This window comes from Podarcis filfolensis (assembly GCF_964270895.1).
Source record: "Podarcis filfolensis genome assembly, chromosome: 3".
In the NCBI taxonomy this organism is placed as follows: domain Eukaryota; kingdom Metazoa; phylum Chordata; class Lepidosauria; order Squamata; family Lacertidae; genus Podarcis; species Podarcis filfolensis.
Window position 1 is genome coordinate 67,997,382 of NC_139606.1, and position 17,425 is coordinate 68,014,806.

General features: G+C 41.5%; 1 protein-coding gene across 2 annotated transcripts in view; it reads left to right on the forward strand.

Moving 5' to 3' along the window:
* The first annotated feature begins 353 nt into the window (after positions 1-353).
* The window catches only part of TIAM2 (TIAM Rac1 associated GEF 2), a 122,552-nt gene continuing 105,480 nt past the window's right edge, over positions 354-17,425 (forward strand). The window contains exon 1 of one of the 2 annotated variants that reach the window (XM_083607927.1): positions 354-866. The gene's annotated coding sequence lies outside the window, so the exon portion shown is untranslated. The remainder of the gene's footprint in view (positions 867-17,425) is intronic. The other variant, XM_083607925.1, reaches the window with a different exon arrangement.

The window sequence follows — 17,425 nt, forward strand, 5'->3', positions numbered from 1 at the left end:
TAAGGCAGCTTCCCAGCTCCCTCAGGCAGCCATATACCTTAGGCCAGCCTTTAATTGTCTCAAGGCCCTTTCGATAGCAATGTGTGTTCAATAGGTGTCGGCGGGCCTCTGAAAACAAACTACCTCAGACACACAACATTTCAGAGCGCAGCTCTTGAGGAAGGAACGAGAAGTCATGCGGACCCTGCCTGCCCCCCGCCCTCCTAGGATAGAAAGCCAGGCCTGTCCTCTGCCTTTGGGGCGCTGCTGCTCAGCCTGCCTCCCGCCCCAAGCAAAGTCCTCCTGCCCGGACTGCCCCGCCGCCACAGCCAGGCAGCTTCTGCCCTGATATTCGCTCTCCCGCGCAAGACGTCGAGGAGTGTTCGGTGGCAGCCGCCCGGCAGGGGCGGAGCTGGAGGAGGAGTTGCTGCTCGTGTGTTGCTGTTTGTCGGCTGTGAGGAGCAGAGTCCAGGAGGAGCCCGCGCCCAAGCAGCCGCCCTCCGCGCGCGCGCCGGCCACTTTCCGAGCGACCTCCGAGGCGCGAGCAACTCGGCTCCCTCGGCGTTTTCCTATTGGCCTTCTTGCCGCGCGGAGGCCGCCTGCTGCTGCTGGGTCTCTGAGCGGCGCGAGGCGGGGCTGCGTTTGTTTGGGATTTGTACGAGCCCGCCGGGGGAGAGCCTGTGCGTGGAAGAAGAGCCCGCGGGGCGGAGAAAGCCGCTTCCCCTCTGGTGGAAAGCGAGGGCGAGCTCTCGAGCCCATTCCAGAGGGGCTGAGTTCTTCTTGTCAGCACACGGAACAGCAGCTCGGCGGCCGCCCTCGGAGGCGGACGGCTCAGCTCAGCCCTGCGCGGGTCTCCTCGGAAGGAAGCGCTGCTGGCATACCCCGAGGTAAGTAGGACTAGGAGGAGGAGGAGGAGGGCATCTTTCCTGAGGGCTTTTCGAGGGGCGAGCGCGCGTCTCTTCCCTTGAATTCGTAAGGCTTGTCCCACCAGCACGTTCTCGGGGTAGACCCGCTGAAATTCATGGGCTGCAGCCCATCTGAGACCATCGGCTCTAGTGGTTGAACTGATTAAAGCGCCTTCAGAACTTCTCTTGTTTAGGTTGGAGGTGAGCTACGAAGCTCGAAGCCGCCGCCCTCTCCTCAAGTTGCTTTAACACTGCAAAGCTCGGCTTTTTTGGGGGGGGGGTTGGTTGTTTTTTTTTAATGGTTTCCTTCTGGAAGGTGGTGGGGTGTGAAAACTCTACTGGGATAGATGTACGTCTCCCACATCTTGTTTGCTCCGGCGTAGACCCGCTGAAAAAGACAACAGGTTTACTTTCCTGGGATTGCTTCCCAGCCTTGGTGTATTTGCTTGATGCTTGGTAATCACTTCAGCTGCGAGAGTTTTGCTTGGCTAGGCGGCGCCCGTTCTAATCAAATGAATTCTTCCTTCTGGAACTTGTAGGGGAACCCTATTCATGTTTAATCAGAAGCAACTCAAGCCCCACAATGTTCGGTGGGATTTGTTATCCAGCGCATGTGTTTAGGATTGCAGCCTTAAGGCTGCGTGGTCGGCTATTTAAGGCATGAGCACGAATCTTTTTTGGAGTGGGTTTCTGATGCTTTCTGGTCTGCTCACAAGCTAGCCTGTGGTCTAGTTGGTGGAATCTGTGCTGTGGAAAGTTGTGGGAACACTGCCATATTTTTAATGCATTTCTAAATTGTGTGCTAACCTACTAGTCCAGGAGGACAACAATCTCCTATATGACTCTGCCCTTGGCATGTCCTTGATATCATAACACCTGTTTTAGTCACCCACCTTTTAAAAGCATTCGACTCAGAATCGGAGTGATCATTGATTTCCAGCATGGAACTAGAGAGCAGTTATTAGCCCACAGCAATTCAGAGTACAAAGATAGGAACTTGTGTGTGCGTCAGTAGAGAGCATTAGCCTGGCTACACACCCCATAACAGCCAAGCTATCTTGTGTATTTATTTATCCCCCCCACCCCGAAGTTTCTATACTGCCAGTATTAAGGGAGAACAACATGGTAAAATACAATAACATCCCAACAATAAAACAATTACAAAAAGCACCACCATAGCTGGATTAGTTAAATTTTCTGTAGTTTTGTATTTTTGAAGTTATTTTGAACTACATTTGAATTCTTAAGGTCTTGTTTCAAAATGTTTCTGTGTGCGTATGCTTTCCTTGGTGCCCATCACAGAAAGGCACGCCTACTAGAGTGTCTGGATAATTTCACTGCAGTTCTTTAATCAGAAAGCATCCAAGAGGATACTAAAAATAAGCATGGTAGTTGTTATGAAAATGTTTCTGAACTTTTGCTGCTGGAGGTCCTGGCTGGATGTGCTGTACAAATACAGTAACTCATAATAAATATTGCTTTCTTCTCTTGAAGTGTTTAATAGCTTTCCTGCGTAGTACTGAACATGCAAAAAAAGAAAAGAAAGGGGGAAAGCTGCTAAGCAAGATTGTCTCCAAGTCTTTGGTTTGTTTGTGAAGCTGTTATTTAACAAAGGCTGGAGGCAGATAATAGGTGCTTTTCCCCCTAGGGGGTGGGGAGATTGTTGCCCATGGTATATACTCTCATCCTATTTTTGCAATTGGTAAACTAGTTCAGTATAGTTCTCCTATCTATCTATCTATCTATCTCACAGCAGCACCAGTGGGACAAAGAAAATATGCACACCATCCAGACCACTCTCTCTCTCTCAAACTGCTTTCAACTCTTCTAAAAATTGTCTCTGACCTCTCCCTGATTTACAGATGCAGCATGCATTACAGCCCAGAGCTCTGGGGTTAGAGGAGTAGATTAATTTTATACAAAGACAAGCCAAAGTTTAAAACTAGGAATACAGGAGACTGAAAGAAGTTTGCTTTGTTACAGGAATGTAGCTTTGGGAAGTCCATAGGTTTGGGATACTTTGTAAAAAACAGTATCCCTATCTTTGTTGAAAGAGAGTGGAACTAGAAACAAAGGTGTTTGCTAGCTACATGCTTTCGGTAACAAAGAATGATGATGAGAGGGAATCATGGATTCATGGTTTAGGACATGGGTTATTAAAGATGACCCTTCACACTCCTGAATCTTTGGAAATTGGCCTTTATCTGAAGCTGTGGAGCCTTGCACTAAATTCTGTGCAGCTGAGCTGAAGGTTCTACAAACCCCAAGCACTTGCTGCTGGTGACACTTGTAATTATTAAGTCATCTGAGTGTTGTGATAAGACTATTATTCGCAAATAAGATGTGGCTGCCACGTCCAATTTCTCCCACTCATGTATAGTGTCTCCCTTACCCCAGCTGCTGTGGTGGGTGACCTACTTATTAAAACAAGAGGCACCTGCTTTTAATTCCTTTCTTGAATTTAGGATTCTTCATCTTCTGCACATCAATACTTTTTAAAATAAAAAATCCGTATATTATACTAGAATAGTCTTTTATTTATTTAAATCATTTCTATACTGCTTTACATTTCTGAAAGGAAAATCTCTAAGCTGTTTGTAAACAGAACGTTACAAAATATCAATTTTTTGGTTAAACAATAAAATCACACGTAGTAGTGTGCCAACATTTGTAGAGATTACTATCTTTTAAAAAAACGCTACAGCAATGTCAAACAAACTTGTTAGGAGAATTTTGGATTTAGCAATGGGAAATAATTTTAATCAAACTTGTGACCTTGGGTTATGTGTATATGACTTCCATTGGTTTTGAGATGGTATCTTGATGGTATGAAACTATAAGGAGTCTCTGCGTCGACTTTGTGAATGCTGTTTTTCTTGCTCCACCCAGAGCTCTGCTTGAAACTAAATAAACCTGTTCATCAATGCTTATCCTGATGCTTTTTGGTTTTCTGCATAAATATGCATGCAATATACAGTAAGCTACTGGGAATCGTGATAATGGCATGGTTATCAAACAAGCACATCCTATAGGTGTTAAGTGTGTTTGATGCAAATTATCTCTTGTACTGAGATTATTTCATAGTTCACTTACTTTGGTTCTTGAAAACATTCATACTGTGTAACCATGGAAATGCATATTCTCTTTTGAAAGCTATTTGCAAGTGCCACACCAGCAAGAATAATTAGCTACTAACCATTTACCAGTTGTAAATAGGTTTATTTTCTAGTGCATCGATTAAAAGTGTCTTTGTTCCATCTCTTTTTAATGAATATTAGTTATAAAAAAGAACATATTCGTACTCTCTAGTTATAAAGTAAAAGTGAACAGATTTAAGCATCTCCCATGGGAAAAGTTAGCTATAAACATTGCAATACTACTTAAGCATTGAATAGTCCTGTCTCACGTTACTCCCTGAGAAACTTGGATAATTTTTTCTAAAAAAAATTACACTAAACCTGAATAATCTAAATTCTAGAGGCTCTGGACTCCTGGATAATGCTGCTTTCCATATTACTGTTTTATATTATTATTTACATAGTACTATGTATGTAGCACTTTGTAAGATATGAAGTGTTGGAAAGATGGGCCCCTGCCTAAGGGAGCTTACAGTTTATATTATGAAGAAAGAGATGAATACAAGGGAAAGGTAATGGGGGACAAATTTGTATGATTACATTTAAACATACCTGAAAACATTATTATAGTAGTAGAGGAGAGTAGAGGCAAAGGTTCTGTGGAAAACACTGTTTTTTTTAGGTTGGCTTTGAAGAAAGAGAGGGCAACCTGTGAGTGTCTTCCAGGCACAAGATAATGGAGAAGTCATCTAAGGGAGAGAGAAACCATTCAGGAGGCTGAAAGTGGTAGAGTTCAAGGCACTAAGGAGGACACGAATGTATGGACACAGAGGTGGGCAAGACCACTGAGGACTTTGAAAGTAAGCTTTAAGGAGCTTCTAAAGATTACAGAACGAGGGACACGGGTGGCGCTGTGGGTTAAATCACAGAGACTAGGACTTGCCAATCAGAAGGTCAGTGGTTCGAATCCGCATGACAGGGGGAGCTCCCATTGCTCGGTCCCTGCTCCTGCCAACCTAGCAGTTCGAAAGCACGTCAAAGTGCAAGTAGATAAATAGGCACCGCTCCGGCGGGAAGGTAAACGGTGTTTCTGTGTGCTGCTCTGATTCACCAGAAGTGGCTTAGTCATGCTGGCCACATGACCCGGAAGCTGTACGCCAGCTCCCTTGGCCAATAAAGCGAGATGAGCGCCACAACCCCAGAGTCGGTCACAACTGGACCTAATGGTCAGGGGTCCCTTTACCTTTACCTAAAGATTACAGGACAGTGTGGAAGCCAGTGTTAGGAATGGAGGGGAGTGTCACATGGTGTGTATGATGACAGTAGCAGCGTGAAAATTTAAGTTGTGCATTGTTACAGTTACCTACAGTATCTCTTGGAAGGCAGTATGTGAAGTAGAGTGGAAATTTCCTAAGTGACTGGGCAATCCCTGCCTTATGGGGCTTCCAGTGCACAGAAGTGGTGACATCCATGTGAACAGAGTTATGTTTGAGTAGGTACATAATCTCCTCTCCTCCACCCCCTACCTTGTTAGCCTACCTCTTTATGGCTCCTTTACACCAGTTGATTCACAGGACATAGACCCATATGAATAGCAGTCACACTTCTGGACTAGCAGTGGGTTATCTAAGTAATGACCCATAAAATCATGTGCAAACTCACTTTCTTTGGAATATTTTCACCACTCAGGCTTGTGGATTGTGCTAAATAATAAAGGCTGCACATCAAGAAGTTAGACCTGTTTCGTCTATTGTGAAAAATGGAAGTTAGTCTCTATTCTTTGTAGCTATCAGAGCAATAACAACTTAGCTTGCCCAAAAGGAAATTCCTACTTTACAGAAAGAGGGAGAGTGGCCAAGAGAGGAAACACATCATTCTAATTAATTGAGTCACTTTGCATCATTAGGATACTACATGCACATGTGTTTTTCTCTTACAATTCTGGAATTACAGAGTTTGCTCAAAAACAGAAAGGTGGTGATTAGCACTGGAGTGTGGACTGAACCCATATTACTTCATGTAGTATTTTAAATACAGTGGAAGCTCGGGTTGCAGACATAATCTGTGACGCATGCACGAGCGGTGAAACCCGGAAGTAACCCTTTCCGGTACTTCCGGGTTTCCCGTGGTCCGTAACCTAAAACGCGTAACCTGGAGCGTCTGTAACCCAAGGTACCACTGTATATGAAGGGAAAATATTTATTTGTTTCCACATGTTGTGATAAACATGATAAAAGCTTTGACCTTGTCTCACTTGCAGCAGAGGATACCTATTTGCTTGAACCATACAAAAGATCTTTATGTAACCTATTCTCTACTTTCCATATGAAATTGAATACTCTCATTCTTTGGGAAGGTTGCCTTTTTTGTTTTTTCTGTATCTGCCCTACATCACTGAGATTTGGTATTTCATTAATTATATTTGATAAGTTGCAATGCAGCTTCAAATTTCAGCTTAGCCGCAGCGATATGGCTGAGTAGGTATACTATACAAAATGGCTCTGCATCTCACACTCCAAACATATTTGCTCTGGGTGGTTTCCTTCAGCAAACTCCTTAAGTGGAATTGTCAGATGAACATCCTGAAATATCTATATTGGCATTCCTGGGAGCCCTGATTACTTGGTAGATGTCTGATGGCTGTGCATACAGATCTGTCATTTATACTTTGTATTTGCCAAAGGAAAGACTAGCACAACATTAGTGTATCTGTGGCAAACATGAATGCTGCATAAAGTGTGGAACCACTCCTTAGTCTTGTGCTTGATCTGCTGCTAGAGAATGAAGCATAATCTCCATTATGATATATAAGATATATACTGGCTGAAATAATACTTTTTGAGTACTGGAGACAAAATAGGAAATTTATTCTAGAGTTTCTGCTTTTGATCAGCCTCTGGGCTCTCAAGAACTATTTCCAAAGGATGCACACACATGGATGGGCATATTGCTGTGTCGCCAGATTTCTGCACACTTGTATTTACATGCAAGCACTGGTGGTTTACTGTTTGCCAGGAGCAGGCACTGTGTGATCCATGATAGATCTTCTAGAGCTGCAAAGAATAAAACAGGATAAATCACTTAGAGGTTTTAACAATTAAGCAGTAGAAAGACCTTACAAACAAACAAACAAACAAACACAAACAAACAAACACAGACTTAGTGAATTCTTAAGGCCAGGGTAATTATTCATATAAAGTCTGAAATCAGTTATTCATTTTATGTCTGATTCAGACCTAAAAAAAATGATGCCATGATTGTGGAAATAGCACCACACTGATACCTCTGTAGTGACAATTTGCTTACCAGGTAATATTGTATCCAGGAATGGTTGAGCAGGCATCTACGGAGGAGAGAAACACTGTCTGGTTTCCATGCATGAATCTGTCCTTAATAATCAGTATATTTTATAAGTTCAAAGATTTGACAAAACTTAGTTCAGAAAATATATATCAGTTTGGGACTCAAAGTGGAAGAAACCAATCTGCATTTTATGTACATTTCTGATGTATTAAGAGTTAATTACAGTGGTACCTCGGGTTACAGACGCTTCAGGTTACTGACTCCGCTAACTCAGAAATAGTACCTCAGGTTAAGAACTTTGCTTCAGGATGAGAACAGAAATTGTGCAGCAGCGGCGCGGCAGCAGCAGCGGGAGGCCCCATTAGCTAAAGTGGTGCTTCAGGTTAAGAACAGTTTCAGGTTAAGAACGGACCTCCGGAACGAATTAAGTACGTAACCAGAGGTATCACTGTATGCATCTTCCTTCATGTGTTGGCATGAGTTTTCTTCACCCTTGGGGAACCTTGTATCTCCTAGGAGACGTGCATTGCTTCCCCCTTTAAATGTAACATTAGAAGCATGAATTGCACTGAGTCAGTTACCTATCTGCTTTTTGTGTCATCAAAAGAGATTCCCATTTCCTTTGTAGAAGTATGGTTTGTGACTGCTTTGGCGTATGCTGATGTTAGTTGTAGTGAACGAAAAGACCCTGATGTCAGTGGTCAGATAAGGGTTTATGTGTTTGTGGGATGTGTGTTTATTCTATGTGGTGCAACCTTATCTGGAGTAAAGACAGAAACTAGCACAATTTCTAGCAATGAGGTGATAACTTTGTAAATGGTATCAGGACGTGGGTATGATTTCTGTTTTTCCTAAGAGAGTTACTTTTTTTGAAATCATGTGTGCTTTGTAATATGTATGTGATGTTTCTGTCCTATAGTATTTATCGAGTGTGTGTGTGTGTGTTTATAGAGGCCTCTGAATTCTACTGTGTAGAACATTTTATTTAAATAATTGTGAACCTGTAGGGTCATCTAGGGTAGTGTTTGCTTTTTGAATAGTTTGGGCCTCTTTCATTGTTTGCATCTATTGTTACCAACAGGGGGGCTAACCTGAGCAGAAGATTGGGGGTGCAATGACAAAAGAAAATAGATGTTCAAGGATTCAACTTCTAAGTAAGAACTTATATACCCAAGAGTACACAGAATTGCAGTGTTGAAATAGCCTTCTATGGCCATGGTCTGGCAGGTTTTGGGTTACCAGTTTCATTGGGATAAATAATGATAATGATGATGATGATGATAATAATAATAATAATAATAATAATAATAATAATAATAATAATAAATAAATAAATAAATAAATTATTTATACCCTGCCATTCTAGCTGGGTTTCCCCAGCCACCCTGCGTGGCTCCCAACAGAATATTATTATTATTAATAATAATAAAAATAAAGCGATAAAACATCAGAAAATAATAACTTCCCTAAACAGGGCTGCCTTCAGATGTCTTCTAAAAGTCAGATGCAGTCATACCTTGGTTTTCAAACAGCTGAGTTTTTGAACATTTTGGCTCCCGAACGCCGCAAACCCAGAAGTGACTGTTCCAGTTTGCAAACTATTTTTGGAAGCTGAATATCTGACAGGGCTTCCGCTGCTTCTCATTGGCTGCAGAAGCTTCCTGCAGCCAATCAGAAGCTGTGCTTTGGTTTCTGAACGTTTTGGAAGTCAAAAGGACTTCTGGAATGGATTCTGTTTGACTTCCAAGGTACGACTGTAGTTGTTTATTTCCTTCACATCTGATGGGAGGGCGTTCCACAGCATGGGTGCCACTACCGAGAAGGCTATCTGCTTGGTTCCCTGTAGCCTCACTTCTTGCAGAGAGTTAACCGCCAGCATGCCCTTGGAGCTGGACCTCAGTGCCGGGCCGAACGATGGGGGTGGAAACGCTCCTTCAGGTATACTGTTTCGAGACATTTTAGGGCTTTAAAGGTCAGCACCAACACTTCAAATTGTGCCTGGGAAATTGTATGATGAATCAGTAGATGTGATCTTAAATACCTACACATGCTATTATTAAAGAATAAGTTCTACATATGTAGCTGCTCAAGTATGTTCTATATATGAAACATACCTGCTTTCTATTCATGCCTTTATGATAATACTAATCATCTTATAGGAATGTATGGAAGCAAAATTCTAATCTTGAACTGTTCAGCTTTAGCACATAGTAAAAGTGCAGTCATGTGTATACAGGTGTAATTACAAAAATTGTAATTAGGCATTTTGCTGCTCTTTGCTTTTTAAAGTTGTGTGAAATTTGTGTATTTAATTGAGGGTCTTGGGTGTTTTTTTGTTTTGTTTTGTTTTTGTTTTTAAGGAAGCTGTTCTTTATCTCCATCCATGGAAACTGTGTGTTGTGGAATGCATTACTGTTCATGACATGATGCTTTCTGACCTCTGGCTAAGCAATAAATACAATGAAAAATACCATTTGGAACTGGGCATTTTGTTGACATTTCCAGGGCATAAGAAATCCATTTTGATTTTCTAGTTATATTTTGTATAGTTTTTATTAATTGGCATCATATTCCGAGAATAGTGGCTTATTTGGTGGTTTTATTGTAAAGTACAGGAAACTTTTAAACCAAAGACAAAGCAGATTTCAGTCAACAGCCGAATACAGTTATTGACCTTTAAATAACCACATCCTTTTCTATTTACATATGTGTATATGAATATTTGAGTTGGGCTCTCTAATATCCACAAATAAAGTTGTTATCCTCCTGCCACATTCGATCCATATGGTTACATTTCCTTCAACTTTGCTGCTATAAGATTCTAATTACTCTGAGAAGAGTGGCCGGAAAAGAAGAATTAATTTTATTAAACAACGTAGCATGGGCAGATGAATAATTTACTTTGGTTGTGATGGTTAGCATATAGGGCGGGTTTTGTTTATTTTAGAATTCAGAATTTGTTTTTACAAGAACTGGAGTGAGGGAAAAACATGGGGGGGTAGTGCATTAATGTTACAAAGATTTTGCGAAGAAGGGTGGCCAGTCTTACTAATTACAATAGAGTCCATTTGCATTTTGCAATTGTGGTGTTGCTCCTTTCTTCCACTCAGGCAATGTGAAAAGCTGCAGGTCTGTGGGTAGAGACCATACAGCAACTCCACCCCACTCCCAAGTTTGGACAATATCTTCCCCTCTCCCATTTCTTTAGTGTTTTTGTTTGCCTGATTTCATGCCATGATTCATTTCTTCTGGATTACAACAGATTCCTCCATGCATTTCTGAAACATTGCGAAGTGCATGAGATGTGTGGCCAGTTGCTGAACAATTGTGATCCCCTCTGACATTTTGCTGATCAAACATTAGCCACACATACTTCAGTCAAATGCATAGGGCATGCCAGTTTTGCTTCAGCTACTTTTAAAATCTTGGTATTTGTTTATACAGGAATTCCAGTTTTGCTAGCACACCCATCAAATGGTTCCAGTTTTATTTTCACAAAGAGTTACTGTTTCTTGTGACTCTGCCCATGTATCAAAATCTATAACTAAATGGGATTTTGGAAGCCAGATAATGAATAAAATGTAAGGTTCTCCTCAAGGAAAATGAAATTATGCTTAGCATGTTGTTGGTTTAATAAACCAAGTATGTTTGAAAAAATAATATAAATCACAATCATAGCAAGTGTTATAGATGGACAAAAGTACCAGAGGTTTCTCCATTATTAACACAGTTCAACATTCTTTGCCTAGAAAACTCGTTGGAATTCACAGTCTGTAATTTGGCATAAAATTTGAAGTAAACCCCAGATGCTTTGGGGAGCATATTGAATATTTCTCAAAAGTAATGAATGGTTCTATTTCCCCCTTTTCTTTTTTTAAATAACCAAACCCATAAACCACACACATGTATTTTCACATTTATATCTTTCTCCTTCGCACATATTTTCATGGCCTGTTGTTCAACAGCAAGCAATCAGCAGGTCAGAAAGCATAAAAAATAGTTCACATACTAGGCATGCGAGTTATATGCCCACAGTGTATTTGGCTATGCCTACATCTGTTCATAGTCAGTATATCATGTACAGCAATGCTTAAATAATTAGGAATATGCATTACTTTCCATTTAGCATAGGCAAATGCTCTGAAGCACTGTGTTAACTGTGTAGCTTTGTTCCATTTATGCACTCTCATGCACTAATTCAGCAGCACTGCACAACACAGGTGATTATTCTGATGCACAAAATGCAATCCTTCTTTAAAAAGGGGGGGGGACCCTTCCTAGTAGCAAACAATTTCTTCAGTGTGTGCATACATACTTATACAGGCTACCCCCAATATTAAGGAGAATAGGGTCACTGTTTCCAGCTCTGTGCTGTAGGGCTAGGGTGCATGGGCTGTTAGGGAAGTTAGTAGCTTTGGTGGGGACATATCATGCTTCTTTTGTGGTAGTTTGTCCATCTTTGATCCCCATCCTGCACTTAGCTCAGGAGTCAGCAAACTTTTTCAGCAGGGGGCTGGTCCACTGTCCCTCAGACCTTGTGGGGGGGCCTGGACTATATTTTTTTTGGGGGGGGGGAATGAACGAATTCCTATGCCCTACAAATAACCCAGAGATGCATTTTAAATAAAAGCACACATTCTACTCATGTAAAAACACCAGGCAGGCCCCACAAATAACCCAGAGATGCATTAAAATAAAAGGACACATTCTACTCATGTAAAAACACGCTGATTCCTGGACTGTCCATGGGCCGGATTTAAAAGGCGATTGGGCCGGATCCAGCCCCCGGGCCTTAGTTTGCCTACCCATGACTTAGCTCTTATATGTGGCTCCTAGAAGCTGCCAGCCTGTGATGGCGGCCACACCTGGGAATAAATTTGGCTGGCTAAACCAAGTGAGGGTAGCCAATGGGTCTCAAACTCTCGGTGTGTTAGGGACTTCCCCTGCATGCAAAAACAGGCTCCATTTGAGCAGACAAGACTAATAGTGGCCTCCACAGGCAAGAAGGCAGTTTCTGCACATGCTGCAAAGAAGCAGATGGGGCTTGTCAACCTGGGAAGGTAGCCAGTCTAGAAGAAGTGAAACTCTGATCCTAAACCTCTACTGCCTTCTGGGATATCTTCAGGAGAAGAAAAGTCTAAGGAGTAAACCCTACACAAATCCTGAGTCCCTAAGGTGGTTGTATTGCTCTGCTGTCCTTTGGACCACATCAGTGAGGCTGATACACACTGCCCAGGCTTGTTCCTTGGGGAGATCACTTTGGTGCTACTAATGCAGTGGTTTGACTTCACCCCTGGAGGCACATACCATTGTCTGTCAAGCCAGACAGATGCCAACCAACCAAAATCTATAGGGCAGCATAATATTTGGCACATTTGTTTGAAGAATAACATTTTTGGCACAGGTCATTTGGAATGTAGAAATTGAAGGGTACAACCTGCTCAAAAGGAATAGATCAAAGAAGGATGGAGGAGAAGTAGCATTATATGTAAAGGATGTGTACACTTGTGAAGAGATCCATGACTTGGGAAATAAAAGGCTGACTGAGAGAATATGGGTAAAGATTGTAAGAGAGGGAATCAACAGTGACCTTACTGTGTCTGCTATAGACCTCCAAGCCAGACTGAGGAGTGGATGATGCTTTCTTAGAGCTGATTACCAGACATTCAAAAAGGACAGATATAGTAGTCATGGTAGACTTCATCTACCCCATTATCTGTTGGAACGCAAACTGCCAAAAATGTAAAGTCCAACAAAATTGGACAATTTCATTTCCCAGAAGGTGGGAGAAGCAACAGAGGGGTCATCTTGCATGGACCTGGTTCTCACCAACAGGAAGGAACTGATTGATGAAGTGAAAGTATAGGAAACCAGGGGTGCCACCTTGGATAAAATATTGGGGGGCAGGTAAGCCCCACTCCACATAATCGACCACGAGGTGCTGCACACACATCCATTTGAATGGCAATGCCCATCAACTGGGGGGTCCCCTCAAATATTTTATTGGGTGGGGACAAAGGGACCTCAGCCCCTAGGAGTTGGCTCCTATGCAGGGAACCTTGGGAGGAAGAGCGTATGTCATCACATGGAGAGTTCTACTTTGCACAAGACAAATATTGCAATCACTTCTGGTTCTAACATATGAGGTTTTGCTGCTGTGATGTGCTTACCCATATATGAGTTTTCCCTCAGATCCAGTTTTAGTTCAGGAGACACAGATGACACACTGCCATATCTCAGTAAGAGAATGTTCAAGTGCATTTTGCATTTAAGTTCTAAACTTCAAAGGTTTAATACAGGGATCCCTAGCCTTTTTGGACCCTGGCACAGATTTGGAAATCGAAGAAACTGTTGTGGGTGTCACAAAATACCCATTTCACAGCAGAAGAAAAGGCAGTACTTGGACCCCCCCCCCAAATAAACAAAATACATATAACCCCCTCCAAAATGAAACACCAACAACACATGTAACCCTCCATTCTGGCAACCAGAAAAGTGGCCATGGGTGACACACTGAGAACTCCAAAACATCAGAAGGTAAAATGTGGGATGATTCTATCCTAATTAAAGCTTATCTCCCCACTTTTATTCTTTAGATAAGTGGTTGTGGTCTGCTTCTAAATATTTTTATATAGATTTTAAAAACATAAAGGCTTCAACTAGAGTGTAATGAACCAGCTGGGACAGAGGCAACAGTATAGCCTGAACAGCTTTTATACATTTTTCACCTTATATGGAAAGGTGTCTGCAACTTGTCAGGCAGAAGTAATATTTGCAGCTGTTATCACATTCCTTGAAGTCAGAAGAAATAGCTTATTTTTTTACTGATAGAGTAAAGTTTGCTGCATTTGTATTCTGGTTCAGTACTGGTTTGGTACTAGCTATGTTGCTCTGGACAATTATTATACCTAAGCAAGATAATACCTTTGCATTTCTTAGTGCTCTGTTACTGGATTCTTTCCTTTCCTTGAATAAAGAACTGCAGATGGCTCCAGCTATATTCATGATTCTTTCTACAGGGGCTGTTGATATTTCCAAATCTAGTGCACCCTGCCAAGCCACTTTGTCAGTAACAACCTACCATTGAGCCAGCCAGCCTTCCCCACTCATCCCTGCTCCATAGGTCCATGATGAAACTGCAAACACATTGTAGCACTCAGTATTGTAGCCTAGTGTGGTACCAAATCCTGCGTAGCCTTTTATTTTTGCCTGTGGTGGCCCCTCACAAAACCCTTTAAAAAATAATTGTAGCCATGTGCATGTGAACTTTGTGTTGTTGTTTTTAGAAAAAAAAATCTCCATTTCAAAACGACATTTGCTGTGTCTACCAAATAACAAACCACAAGTTCTGTTTGAGCAGTTTCATATTTGCTGCATTATTTTTTAGTCTTCAATTAATATGCAATTAATAAAACTAATGCAACTAAATGACAATAAAACCAGAGAGAGTATCCTAGACTTTTCAGATGTGATCCAGCCAAGGCATGTTAAATGTCAATGATTTTGCTTTGCAAGTTAAGCTTGTGTTTTATTTTCTTCCATCCAAATTAATAACCTTAGGAGAACTTTGTGGCAGTGGAGTTGCACCCATTTACCTCTTGAGGAGAAGGCTTGAATTGGGAAATAGTTGCAATACTGTACCCTGCATGTGTGGAAGAGAGCAGAATGCTGACTAGGTCCCCACTGGCCTTCCTATTCCATGTCTAATGTGAAGTGCTCTTACTGTAAAATTCATACGAGCTCTCCAAGCTGCTCAGATTTACTGTTAAGTTTCCACCCATGTGCTTGAGCATTGCTATTTTAGTAAGATGAAGTCTATATATAGGAATAGTGGTAAAATTTAAATACTGTGCAAAACTTTGTTTTAAAGATAGAAACCTTTTGAAAAATTGAGTTATAAAAGTAAATGATATTGTATGGAAACCAAATGTAAAAGGATTTCATTTTGGTTTGTTACTAAGCAAATGACTAATGTTTCTGCTGGCATGCAGACCCTATAATTGGAGAATCTAGCATGTAAATGTTTTAAATACCAGGTTTGTTTCTTTTTGGTGCATAGAACTCTGAGACTATGATATCCAGGATACACAAATCTGGGTGAAATGGATTCTCTACCATTCAAACTTCCACTGAAGGCATTTTCAATTCACTCCAGCAGGATTTGTGTAAGAGAGAACTGAGTTATGCCCCAGAGTTTTATATGTTGCCACGGCCATTGCAAAAGTGGGAAAGGAGAGGCAGCTACTTGCATCATAACTTTTTAGAGATGTAAGTAAACATATGAAGCTGCCTTATTCTGTCCATCAAATCACAATTTGTCCATCCTAGAGGTCCACAACCTTTTCAGGCCAATGGGTGCATTTGGATTTTTGAGCGAGTGCGGCGTGTGCTTTCCTTTCTGGCCACTTCTGGATCAGCTCCCCACCCCAAAGAGATAGACAGAGAGAAAGCACTTGTACACACATCACCTTGCCAAGGCATCTGGCAAAATTTGGATCTAGTAGAATTAATCTGGGCCTTAAAAATTACATAGAACTGAGAGGGGACATGGGACAGAGTGTTGCTCTTCCAGCTCCCTCCTTCTGAATGCTTTTAAAGGGAAAGAAAGATAACCATGAGTGGGTAGAGCTCAGAGGCTTTGAGAGTACTAGGGGAGATCTCAAGGATGCCATTGTTTCCACAAGCACCACATTGACAACCACTGTTTTTGCCCAGTGGAATCGGCAGCAACTGTTGTAATGAGTTCTGGTATTAGCTAGAGAGCGCAGGAACTGAAGCTGACATTAAGTTACTCAGCTTGAACTGTCCTGGTTAAGGTATAAGCAGGACTGAGTGTATCGTGAACGTTTGTAAATTTGCCAAGAAAGGTTGAAACCTAGCTCGGAAGAGACGAGTACCCTGGGAATCTTGAGGGTGGTCCCCCCGCCATTGTTGCTATTTCAGAAAGCTGATATCCTCTTCACTAAGGGAAGTTGATGTAGGCATGCTGGCAGCATCTTCCAAGACGCAGAAGAGGGATGGGGTGGAATTCCATGATCAGCCCTGCACAGAGCTTTCTCAGTGCTTTCTCTTTACCCAGCTACTCTTTCTTGCCCCTTTGTTTGATTCTTGCCCTCTAATTCCTATATATACTTTTCTTCCTTGCAAGGAAAACCCTTTAGATAATTTTTGAAAACTCTTGATTCTTGAAGACTTAATGAATTATGGGATGGGATGTGTGGCAAGTGCCAATTTGCACAGCTAACCCAGAATCAAGATTCTGTCATCTGAATCTCCATGTACAAAAAGTGGTTGTTTTCCTTGAACAGTCCCCCTGCCCAAATCAGACAATTCATTTGCTTCCATCAAATTGTGATAAGCCCAAACTCAGATTTGTTCTGCTTATTTAAGCAAAGTGAAGCCAAGTAAAGATGAGCCTACTACGATCTGAAAAACCTTTGTAAAAGTAGGTTTGACCTGATAAATAGTAAATCTAGTTGAATAATTCTCTTTCAGTTATTGTTGCCTGGCCTTGAAAATGCATTTTCTGTAAAATTCTGTTATTTGGAAGTTAACAGGTAGGCACAAACTTTGTACCTGGAGAAAGAGCTGAAGGTATGATGAGTGAACAAAGTCAGCTGACAAAGAAATCCTACTGGGCCAACGCAAACGAAATTTAAGGTGGATTAAATGCCAAATCCAAAGTCCTGTTGGGTCATACGAGCAGGGTGGAATGTCTAGAGGGAATGTTGCCACTCCTTTTGGTTCTTCCTGGGGAAAAAAGAATTTCCCTCTCATTGGGGCAATTGGAGGAAAATAAACTTCACCTGCTCTACGACTGCTGTAATTTTCCTTTCTTTCTGGGATGTGCTGATGTACTGTTTTGTGGCACATAGTGACAAGAGTTTTCACAATATTTTAAACAAGATTAAGCTCATTTTAGTGGCAGGAATTAGGAAATATTTTGTGCCAGATTAGCTCACGGCTCAGGAAACATCAATCCAAATAAAGTTCCATTATGAAACTTGGAAGGAAAGGTTCAAGCAAATCCATTATTTTTGGATGGAACTCTTTTCTATCACTTAAAAAAAAGCTGACTTTTTTGGGCAGAATTTCTTACTCCTTTAAGGAACCCAACAGAGTTCTGAAACTATTGAAATGGGTAATGAAGAGTACATCCAG